This window comes from Zosterops lateralis (assembly GCF_965231275.1).
Source record: "Zosterops lateralis genome assembly, chromosome: W".
NCBI lineage: Eukaryota > Metazoa > Chordata > Aves > Passeriformes > Zosteropidae > Zosterops > Zosterops lateralis.
In genome coordinates this window covers 1157813-1170598 of record NC_139801.1, presented here as the reverse complement: position 1 = coordinate 1170598, position 12786 = coordinate 1157813, and positions in this window count along the sequence as shown.

Genomic DNA, 12786 nt, shown 5'->3' with positions numbered 1-12786 from the left:
AGAGATAACTCCTGGAGGGAGTTACCTGTGAGTCATGGGCAAGGCGTTGATGGGTCATTAGCAGAAGACACCCCAAAGGCAGGGGCTTGGGAACAGTAGAGCACTGCCTCACTTGGCTTTAACAGTTCATGAAGATGGTGATAGAATAAATACTTTGTATACATCCTACACTGCAACCCAGGACACTGAGTTCATCATGTCCAGGGAGGGTGCAGTTGCAGGTGCCAACATGGGAACAAACGAGATAGGTCTCCATTTTGTTAAGCTCGAGAATCCATTTATTACCCCTGGGGACAATGAGGGGGATGCAGACAAAAGACTCGGCAAAGGCAGGGCCGTGGGGTTTTATAGGGTATTGCAGGGGTGGAGTTTAGGGTTTGGGTCAAGGGAGGAGTTAACACAAGGAAGGTAGGATTAAATTCCAGCCTCCTTAGAATGGGAGCACTCCACACACACTCATTTTATAAACTATAAAAGCCACAAAAAACTTTCACAAAGCAAAAATTTTCTATACATTTTCCTGGAAATGTGTGGACTTTCTCCCATAAGTAGGGACATCTGCTCCGCGGTTACTCCCCTGGAGGTTAAGTGAAAGGAATCTGTGAATATTATCATCATTTTGGTGGTAAATTACATTTGACTCCTAATCAAGACTATTTCTTTTGCAAGCTTTAATATAGGTACCTTGATACCTTGATTGCACTGTTTTGAGTTATGCTGTAATCTACTAGATTTCCTGTTTGCATAATGGCTTCCAGCTCCTCCTGTTTGTTATCCATCCTGTGTGCATCGGTGTAGATGCACTTCAGCTGGGCTATAGATTTCACCCCCAACACCAGCCTGCTGCTCACATGCTCCTCTCAGGCGAGCCTGGTCTTATCCCCTTCCCCCTTCAAACCTAGTTTAAAGCCTTCTCAATCAGTCCCACCAACTCATGGACTTGAATCTTTTTCCCCTTTTGAGACATGTGAACCCCATGTGTTACTAGCAGGCCTGGTGCCATGTAAACCACCTAATGACTGAAAAAGCCAAAATTCCACAAATGGCACCAGACTCTAACCCACATGTTAGGCAGGTGGCTTCTGCTGTTCCTTTCAATATTCTGCCCTGCTACTGAAGGTACCTTAGGTTGCAATGCAAGATGTAACCAAAAGTATGTATTCAATTACCATCTGTTAAAACCAGGTGGGGCAGTGTTCTGTCTTCCCAGGACCCATCCTCCCTCTGGGGGATATCTTCTGTTAATGGGCCATTGAGTCGCACTGCATGACTGATAAAATTACATCATCCCATCGTGAGATGCTCCACTCAGGAGGAGGAGTCCAACATTCCTACCTGGATAAAAATCTGAGTTAGAACACCACGGCAGCCTGTTTTCACTGGATTCCCAGAGGAAGACCAGACCCATCTACACCACCACTGGGCGTTCTGGGGAAAACTACACCCTTCTACAGGATCATTGCTTCAACAGAACCACGTGTCACTCCAGGAGGACTGCAGCCACAATTTAATTGGACTGCTACCAACAGCCTGACCGAGAGGGTGTCAGGTTGTATTCTGACTCTGTTAGTGGGGTTTTTTTGGTACTACTGCATTTTTATTTTAAATTTACGAGTAAAGAACTGTCATTCCAATTCCCATATCTTTGCCTGAGAGCCCCTTAATTTCAAAATTATAATAATTCGGAGGGAGAGAGTTTACATTTTCCATTTCAAAGGAGGCTCCTGCTTTCCTTAGCAGGCACCTGTCTTTCCAAAAGAAGACAGAAGGGATTAAGGAAAACACCACCTGCATGCATGTCCCTTCAATCAATTGTTCCAGTGCCCTATAGTCCCTTTTGTTTACTGTTGGATTTCTCTCTTCAACTGTGTCCTGGGTTGCAACCCTAACCCTAACCCTAATCCCGCCTCAGGAAAAGGCAGACTCATCCATGGGATTGTCCTTGCTCAAGGACCTGGTCACACTTGGTGGGTAATGCAGAAAGATGGGGAAGCCCATTGTGTACCACAGGGAGACTTAATTTTAAGTGAGAACAGCATGTAATGTTTTATTCTCTATGTGTATGCATATCTTTGTAAGAATGTATTAATTTGGATATGATGTAGATGGTAATAGAATAAGGAGTGGATTATGTCCTGGGTTGTAGTGTAGGATGTACACAAAATATTTATTCTATCACCATCTTCATGAACTGTTAAGACCAAGTGGGGCAGTGCTCTACTGTTGGGCTGTCTTCTGCTAATGGCCCATCAACACCTTGCTCGTGACTCACAGGTAACTCCCTCCAGGAGTTATCTCTGTTTAATGGGCCATCAAGGACCCACTTCACAACTCATCATCCCATTGTGAGATGCTCTGCCCAGGGGGAAGAGCCAAGCATTCTCACCTGGATATAAGCTGATATTTGGAACAGTGCAAGCAGCCCTTACCTACTGGATTCCCAGAGGACCAGAGCTATCAGACCTTTCTACAGGATCACTGCTTTAGGAAGACCACCTCAGCTGGACTGTTTCCACCATCCTGCTCAGGTTGTATTCTGACTCTGTCAGTGGTCCTTTGTGTTATTGCTTTTATTTTATTTTTACCTTTTTACCTTTCTTCTTTCTAAATTGTATGTCTGACTTGGAGCCTCTCACTCGTTTTGCTTTCAAATCACAACAAACTGCCAACCTGAACAACCAACAGTGAGTAATAATCAGAGGGCCATACCAGACCTGGGAGTCTCCTAGTAATGTCTTACTCAGGCCCCAGGGAGGGAGCAGACTTCCCTTTGGGATGGGTCTGGTCAGCATATTGGATCCTCTGTTCCCCTCAGAAGAGTCACCTACAACAATTACCCTTCTTTCTTTCTTCACAGAGGTAATTGTAATGCATGGGGTTGAGTGACTTGCCCAAAGCAACCCCCTGGATGGACCTTCCTCTGCCTCATTTTTTGCCTGGCCCTCAAGTTACGGAGCCTCATATGTGTTGTTTAAGGGCACCTGGGAAGGCAAGGGAGGCTGTGAGGGGATTTGCCTGTTGCCCCAAGCAGGGACCTGTTTCCATTTCCCCGTCTTTTAAGTCCCCTCTTTCTGCCTGGTGGCAAGAGGGTAGAGGATCCTCTGCTTATTGTAAAGTGTCCATTTGTCTCAAGGATGGTAGAGAGTAGCTCCACAAGTCTATGTCCCTCTTACACTCCCTGATACTCCTTAACCTTTCTACTTCCTCTTTCAGCTCTGCCACCAGGCTGAGCAGACCATCCACCTGGTCCCAGCACATGCAGGTGTCATCTCTGCTGTCCTCCAATACCAATGCTAGACTGTTACGTGTGGTTGTAGGTTGGAGGCAGAAATCATGACTTGATTCCTCTCGATCATAAGACAAACAGCATGATTTATTGTTCAGAACCTTCTTATATAGGGAGTTCAAAATTCCCGGATCTAGACAACTGATTGGTCTGGGTCTTAACCCTGCCCAGCTCCCTCGCCAATGATACATCTGCATTTAGGGTTGGAAGGGATTGGTTGAGGTCTCTGGGTCTCTGTTTGAGTTTAAATCTATCCTATCATTGTTCACCTAGAGACTTGTTTATTAAACTAGGAGACCTAAATTTGGTTTCTTATTATAGCCGGATTTATCTGTCCAACTACACAGTAGCTGTACCGTGACACTAGACTGTGGCACTGTCTGCAACATGAGACCTGGACAGTGGTATGTTTACATAGGAGCTCTGTCTGGGTCACCACATGCTTTCCAGCAACTGCTTTCTGGAGAGTGGAAACCATAGTTAGATTTCTTCTGGAAGGGTGAAGACCACTAATCAGGCTCATCTCTTGAGGCAATAAGGAAACTGCACTTTCCATGCATGCCCTTCTTGCATGAATTGCTGTGCAAACTGCCATGCCATGCCCTGTTTGCCTGCTCTGTTCTCTGTAATTGAGAACCTAGTGATCTTGAGCAGACCAAGTCTGTTCTATAGAGCCTTGTACTTAAGACTTGAGAAGCTTTTGTGTTGGCATGAGTAACTGCTATAGGAATCTGCTGGAATGGCCCATGTTGGCCTGTGATGCGCAGTGATGGATACTATGACAGAGACAACATTCTTAACCTGATAAAAGATATGATTTCGGCTTGTTGTGCAAAAAAAAGGTGCCATGTTATGGGAGGGAGGAAGACCTTCTCCACAAATGGGATCTGTGCAGCATGCCATGGGAAAATCCATCTGAGGTTCATCCAATGCTGCTCAAAAGTAAGGTCCCAACATCTGAATGGACATAAGATTTGCTTGCTATATATATTCCTCTTCTTATTATATAATATTAAACCAGCTATTTTATTATGCCTTTTTTTGTTGGGCTTTCCTTAGGGATCCAGAAAGAAACCTACATCATCCTTTCTCCTCCCACTCTGTTGAAAAACACCAGGTGTCCTGATTTTGGGCAAATTTGGGAGGAAATCTCTGAATGGGGTTCCTCTGGGAAGCAAACCCAAACAGCCCCTCCCTCCAGCCGGTCTGGGAAAATAACTTCCTTGGAGAAAAGTGGAAAAAACTATTTATTTGACAAGCAAAATGCCCACAAGCATAAAGAATGAATAATATGAAACAATAAAACCTCTTGCCGCTCCGAAGAGAGATGGCAAAACTGAGGAAGTCCTTGCCATGAGTTAGGTCAGCTCTCTGTCTCTTATCAGTCCCAGTCCCTTTGGTGCTGGAAAATGCCGGGGTCCAGGCCCCAATGAGCCACAGGCGCGAGATCCCAGTGTCTCTCTGGATTTTCAGTCTAGGACAGGTTTAAACAATCAGAAGGAAAAAAAAAAAAAAAAAAGAAAAAAAAAAACACAGTCCAGGGAGCTTCTCTGCCTCAGCTAGCTAAACTAACTAAAAGCAAAAAAAGTTCTCTCTCCAGCTGCTGTCTGTGCCTCTGACGAACACACAGAGTCCAGAGGAAAAAAATGTGTAGGAATGAATGCTGTTTTCTCCAAACAAACTGCTCGCTTCTTCTCTCCCGGCTTCACTCTCAGAACCAGTCTTAAAGGTACAGAACACAACATACAGCACAAACGGAACAGACGATTGAGGATACAAGCATCATAAAGTCACCCTAGGACACCAGGTAATTAAAAACATTCAGAACACAACAGCTTTCATTCAGAACAATCCAAGCATAGTTGAAGCAAGAGGAATTGCTGTAACATCAATTAGAATAGCTCTACCCCAGGTGGGTGTGGCAGGACGACTTCCCCCCCCCCCCCCCCCCCCCCAGATAGTTGGTGCATAAAGAGATAACCCGGGCTGAAAAGTCCAGCAAGGGCTCATCTCTGGCACCAAAAGGGCTCGGGCCTCAGCTAAGAATCAGCGTCTTAGTCTGAAGAGCATATGCAGGAACAGATAAAAGAAATATTCTTGACTGAGAGACACTTTTACAAACTATAAAAGACACACAAATTATCACAGAGGCAGAAGCCTCTTAGCTTCTTACACCCTAAAGTGTTTGAGACTTCTCCCTGGAGTTTGGATGCAAATTCCATGGTTACTTCCCTGGAGATTGAGGGAAAGGATCTCGATGTGTGCCCCATCAACAACTGGATGGTAAGATACATTGATTGAATCCTAAGTTGTATTATTTCTTCACTAGCTGTAACATTAATAGGTACCCTTAACCTCATGCTGTATATATCCACTAGTAGTTTCTCTTTTTATCCTTATTCCTGTGTAGTATTAGTTTGTTTTAAGTCTTATGTTTGTTAGTCTTCTGTCTATTAAATAAATAATTCATTCTATAATAGCCATTAATAAAGAACTTGTGAATGAGAGTGGTTTTTGGGGTGCTAGCTGCCTTAGTAAAGCTACTGCCTGCTGCCAGAGGCCTGGGCAAAAGGCAAGGACCTATCTAACCCCTCACATCCATTTGTAAAAGTTGGATGAGAACATCTGTAATGTAAACACTTCTTTTTTAGCCCAAGTGTCAGTCATTACAGACTTCATCTTCATTGGGAGCCAATTTGGAACTGTAGGATCTCAGTAGAAGCTGCTGGAGATAGCCAGGAAACCTACTGACAAATGTATTGAGTACATTTTTTCCTGATGGAAAAGCCTTCAATTTTCACTAGCTCTATAAAATCACTTCCTATGCCTCCCACTTTAGGGAAGCATTACTAAAGAATACTTTAACAATATTATCAAGTTTCAAAGCACAAATCAATGGAATCTGGTTCTGTGACATGGGCAAATTATTTAATTTAGAAACATGCACAAATCACCCTTTGCATTTACAGCCTTGTTTTTTATGGTGCCATTATAGTGAAGCTCTACATTGTATTGAAGTGTCAAAAAACTTAATAAGACAATTACTTCAGGCACCTTATGTCTTTGCTATAACAGTCAGAGCCTTCCATTGCCCCCAGCAGTGACATGGGTGGCATGGAATAAATGCTGAAAGTTCTACCCCCTTTTCTCTGTAACCAGGGCAGTTCTTTAAACATTGTCAAATGTTCCCTCAATATTCACATTCTTATCCATGCAGTTCCATGAAAAGTCAGTTTTAGATATGCTAGAGAGGAAAATAACTATCCTACATACATAGTGCAAGATAAGGAATTTGCAGGGTTTTTCCTAAATTCCTCTCAAGCAATTTTTTTAAAACAATCCCACAGCCCTCAACTGTAAGATATGCTATTTGGATGTTCTAGTTAAGGACTGAACCTGCATTCTACATACTCATTTAATCAGTTTGTGATGTTAAGATATGTTGAACTGAGACACAGAATTAGAGTTTAAAAATACATTTTTTGTTATTGCTTTATTTTCTTTAAATAAAAGAGAAAAACCTCTAGGTGAACTGAGGTAAACCTTAAAAAATCACTGGCAACTCCCACGTTAGCCTAAAATAAACAAAAATGAAAGTCCCAGACCAATTAATCTATAAAAGCTGGTATTATAGATAGGTAATATGATGTTTTGCTCTTGCAATTAGGGGATGAATATTGTGTGTATGTTGAAAGTTTTATTGATGTATGGTTATGTTATTGTAGTTTGTTGTTTAGATGTCCTCTGTTCTCCCCATAGTCTCCTTTCCCCCCTCTGTTGTTGCCACTGGACAGCCTGGGTTGTCCGGAACATGGGGAGAGAAGGCATGAACATGTGCCCCTTGCATGGGGCAGTTGAGAATGGGAAAAGCTTGTTGCTGGGGGGAGGGGGCATGGCATGACACCTGACCTCCAATCAAGTTGCAAGAAAGTAGTCGCCACCAATAGATGACAAAGAAGAGTTGACTGACAGACTTTGGGAGGGGCCAGGGTTGCCTGATGTAACCTCCAGGGATATAAAAGGTGGAGCAGTCATTTTGTAGATGAGCTCGTGGCTGCTGGTCACCAACTCTTAGTGCACTGTAATTTTTCCTTATTCAGTCTTTTGTTGTATTTTGTTAAAGTTTAATAAAGCTTTGAAATTTTAAAATGAGCATTGTTTCTGTTATAAACGAATCAGCCAATTTAATAATTAAAGAGAATTTATTAAATTATCAAAGTCTAAGCTTTGAAAAACCACAAGCAACACAGGTCCGAACCAGGCAATCGGCACTGGGTGAACCAGATTTGAACTCTATCACTTCAAATCCCCGTGATTCACGAATTTTGTTTTTGCAGGGTCTTGTTTTATACTTTTTTTCAGCTGAGCAGGAGGGTCTTTTCACTTCTTTGTTGATCTTATATTTTTAGCATATTCATGTATTTTTGTTTTCTTGCTGCCGGTCTGATGAAAAATTTCCCGGAATGGGTGCAAAATTAATTTTCTTACTGGAATTCTGTTCGGGAATAAACATCTTTGGTGATGAATATTATCTTATCGTTGGTGCATATCGAATGCATATCACTGGGACCTTGTCAGATGAAGAAATCCTTTGGAATTAACAGTTTCTGGAGACAGCTCATCCTTGCTCGGTATCTGCATTTCTCTTCCCTTATCACCTGATACAAACCGCTTTTTCCTCGTCACCAGCTTTGGTTATACGAATGCTGTAGTTTTTAATTTTTTGCACGAATTATTTTGTAACATATACTACAGTTTCTCAAAAATGGGAACCTCCATCTCAAACAGGAACTCATTTTTACTGCTACAGGATTTTGTTATATGTGAAATGCACATGCCAAAATGATTCTCATATTTTAATGAATACTTCTGCATGAGTAAAGAAGAGTTGTACATTATCCCTCTGCCCATCATAGCAGTACAAAATTTTGGGATTACTTTTCACTGAGGAAAAGCTCAAAACCAAACCACCACTAAAGCCAGACAAATTCTTCTCTCTGTCCCTCATGATTGCCTTTGCTTTGATATGTGCTCAGCTCGTACCTTTGGTCTTTGTAGAATCCCATTTGCTCCCCTAATATGTTGCTGAGTAATACATTCAAGTGCAGGTAGCTTGGTGTGCAGCTGCATTGGAAAGTGCAGGTTTGTGCTCTGGGTGGTATGAAATGGCTGGAGCCTCAGGAAATGAGCTGAACCATTTGCTTACTAAAGGGCACAGAGACCTGTGGCACCAGCCAGGTGACCAGACACACAGATAATCAGCAAGAGCCAATGACTCAGTAAAAAGACTCCAGACTTAGATTCAGACTGTAAGGGTGTAAAAGTTATGGGATTCCTTTGTTGAGGTCCCTCACTGGGGGCACTGGCTCAAGCTGTTATTCTGTTGCTGCACCACGATTAAATTATTTAGAGGAACCAGATACCTGGGATTCTGCTATGGGAAACCTGGGGTTGAGCCAGTAAGGAAAACTTGACTGTGTGAGTGTTGCTATGGATTTAGGCTTCTTAGTGAATTTTTGTTGTTGTCATCGTGAAGAGGCTGGGAGATGGAGGGGGAGGGGGGCCCCATGGGATGGATGTGATTTATTTAAAAAATATGGATATTGATCTAATACCAATATCCAACTATGACGGACAAAGACTCTAACAGTTTAAAGTTAGAAAGTGTATGTTTATTATGACACTGGGCAGCGTGCAGGATAGCTCCCAAATACACACGCACAATTTAGAGATGATCACAGGGTCTTTTTATGTACAGGAGTATTGAATACCCAAAACACAAATGCATATTCATAACTCTGGTACATCCCATTCCCCGCTTCGTATGGTAATTAGCCCAAAAAGCCACCAAGCATGCGTAGTTTGTTCTTTGAAATGGGTCGGTGGTCTTTTTTATGGGGTGGGGTCCCAAAATGATGAAGTAAGATGGGTCTTCCTCTCTTTGACTTTTTAACCTTTAGTGTTACGTGACAGCTGAATCCTGTTTTTCCAGGACTGTTTGATTTATGATTGTATTGTATTCATGGAGTCTATTGATTATTCAGGATGCAAAAGCCTAGTTTGACAGCTTCCATGATTTATCAGTTCCTTCAATGATTTATCAGTTCCTTCAATCTGGCTTCTGTTAACAAAAGGGAAGTTTAGCTACCTTACCTCAGCAATATCTATTTTAACTAAAGTCTTTAATTCTTCTTAATCAATGCTTCAGATGGTCGGTGATTGAGTTAAACAAAGGGAAGTAGCTGATAGCCCTGGCATACTAAAGAAATCGTTTTGGGGAGGGGAATAGGGGTTTGGCAGTTTTTAGCTGATGGTGCTTCTCTTCCACTCGGGGGACCTGGATCTGTTGCGTGGTGCACGGGAAAGTCGTGCACTCTCGCCCGGATGTTCTGTGCAGCAGCCCAACACTATGGTGGAGTTCTACCTGCTCCCCCCACTAGTGCCTGCTGACGCTGCCAGTGCTGAGACTGGACACCACCCAGTGAGTTTGCAGGAGGAGCATCCCCCTTCTTTTCCTCCCATGCTGATGACAGTCCATGACATCCCCAGGAAGTTCAGAGCTTGTCAGTACTGAGATTGTCCACAGCTAATGCGAATTTTCCAGAAGCACCCCTGTTTTCTCCCTCTCCTGCCAGCTGTGAGTGGGTCATTGCAGCTCTTGCTTTGCTGGAGTCCGTCAACGCCATTTGCCGGCTGCGAGTAAGTCACTACAGTCTTTGCCTCCCGAAGTGTGCCAGCTCTCCCTGCTGGAAGTTGTCATAATTACAGCAAAAGGGGAAAATAGTACTTAGCGGGCTAAAAGCTTCTGTTATTGTGCTGTTGATTGTTCTGTTCTGGTTTATATATATATAAAAGAACTGTTGTTGCTTTTTTCTACATTTTTGCCTGAAAGCCCCATAATTTTGAAGCTATAATAATTTGGAGGGAGAGGTCTTCTTTCTATTCCAGGAACGTTCCTACTTTCCTTGACAGACATTTGTCTTTTAAACCAAGTGTGGAGTGTGTAGGGAGTCAAACAGGGCACCCTTCATCTCCCTGGAGCTGCCCACTGCAAAGGACCTTCAGTCCCAGCAGTTAAAGTCTCGTGTGGTGTGAATGTAACTCCCAGAGTGGCTCCTGAATGGTCAGGCAGGAAAGTTGACTTAACAGCTTAAGTCATAGTGAAATGAGTGAATAAAAAGCAAACAAAAGCCAAAACTATATTTTCCACAGCTACATGCTAATGACCATTTTTACAGAGAAACGTTGCTAACCTTTTGCTATCAGCATCATAGACAATTATCAGTAGTATAAGTAAAACATTTATCCAAGAATAGCAGAATAGATACATCCCATTTCCATGGAAACCTTGCCCCTATATAGAGTCACACATCCCAGTTGCCTCAGAAAACCCACCACAGTTCCAGACATGCAGTCAGTTTACCCCATAGAATCATAGAATTGTTTTAATTGGAAGGGACCTGTAAAGGATATCTAGTCCAACCCACCTGCAATGAACAGGGACATCTTTCACTAGACCAGGTTGCTCAAAGCCCAACCTGAGCTTGAACACTTCCAATGATGGGGCATCAACAACTTCTCTGAGCAATATGTTCCAGTGTCTCATCACTCTCATTGTAAAACAATGTCTTCCTTATGTCAAATTTAAATTTATCCTCATCGAGTTAAAAACTGTTCCCTCCTCTCCTGTCACTACAGGCCCTGGCACAAAGTTTGTCTTTCTTGTAAGCCCCCTTTATATAATGAAAGGTATCCCCCAGAGCCTTCTCCAGGGTGGACAACCCCAACTGTCTCAGCCTTTCCTCATAGGAGAGGTGCTCCATCCCCTTGATCATCTTTGTAGCCCTGCACTAGACCTGCTCCAACAGGTCCATGTATTTCTTGTACTGGAGGCTCCTGAACTAGTTGCAATACTCCAGGTTGGGTCTTACTAGAGCAGAAAGGAAGAATCACTTCCCTCAAGCTGCTGGCCACACTTCTTTTGAAGTAGTCCAGGATATGATTGGCTTTTTGGGATACAAGCGCACATTGCCGGCTCATATTCAAGCTTGTCAAAGTCTCTGGATGGTATCCCTTCCCTCTAGTGCATCAACTGCACCACTCACATTGCAGTCATCTACAAACTTGCTGAGAGTGTACTTGATCCCACTGTCTATGTCATTGATGAAGATATTAAAGAGCACCAGTTCCAAGACAGAGCCCGGAGGGACACCATTTGTCATCAGCCTCCACCTGGACATAGAGCCATTGACCACAAGTCTCTGGCTGCATCCATCCAGCCAATTCCTTATCCACTGAATAGTCCACTCTTAAAACCTATGTCTGTCCAATTTCGAGATAAGGATGTCATTTGGGACCATGTCAAAAGCCTTACAGAAGTCTAGGAAGATGATATTGGTCAGTCATTGTGGAGGCTATTGAACCAGACTATTATAAACACACTCCCCTGGAGAAAAGCCAGACAATAATATAAACACGCTGCCCTGGAGAGAGAGCAGTCAAGCCAGAAAGTATAGAAATACAACCCCCTAAGGGAGAAACCCTGGTAGACAGCTCTCTCTGTTATGGTGAGGAAATGTGTTATCCCCAAGAGGCTTTGCAATAGCTATGTAAATCTTTTGTACCCTGTTGGCCCTTTCCCTTTGCTTCCCCCTAAGCCCCCTGTTGATTGGTTTTTCCCTTGATCCCTCAGTTGATTGGTTCTCCCCCGAATCCCTCAGCCGATTGGCTCAGATGCTTTACCCCACCCCCTAACTTCCCTATATAACCCCGTTTCCCCTGGCTCTTTGGCTCTTCGTCACTGAAATCCTCTGAAGAAGAAGCTTAATAAAGCCTCCTGCAGAACTCCATACAAAGGCTCTGTCTCATCCATCAGCATCGCCCTGAAGAGCTGATTTCACTGAAGAGCTTGAAATCACTCAGCAGGCAGCAGACACACCTGTGCCTCTGGGACGTCCTTCTAAGGACGCTTCTCCAGGAAGGTCGCAGCACTCTGATCACCGCCCACCACGACAAGTCATCCCTTGTCAACTGTTGCAGTCACCCCATCATAGAAGGCCACCTGATTGATCAGACGTGATCTACCCTTATTGAAGGTATGCTGGCTGTCTTGGATTTCCTCCTTATCTTGCATGTGCCTTAACATTGGTTCCATGAGGTTTTGCTTCATGATCTTCCCAGGCACAGGGGTGAGACTCACGGATCTGTAGTTCCCCAGGTCTTCCTTTCTCCCCTTTTTAAAAATGGGAGGAATGGTTCCCTTTTTCCAGTCACTGGGGACTTTGCCTGACCATCATGACTTTTCAACTATGATGGAGACTGGCTTGGCAACAACATTGGGCAGTTCCCTCCAGACCCTGGGATGCATCTCATCAGGCCCCATAGACTTGTGGTTATTCATCTTCATCAAGTGGTCTTGAACCTGCTGTTAGATTACAGTGGGAGGGACTTGTCTCCCTCAACCCCCACCTAGAGGTTCAGGGACTTGAGAGATGTGGGGA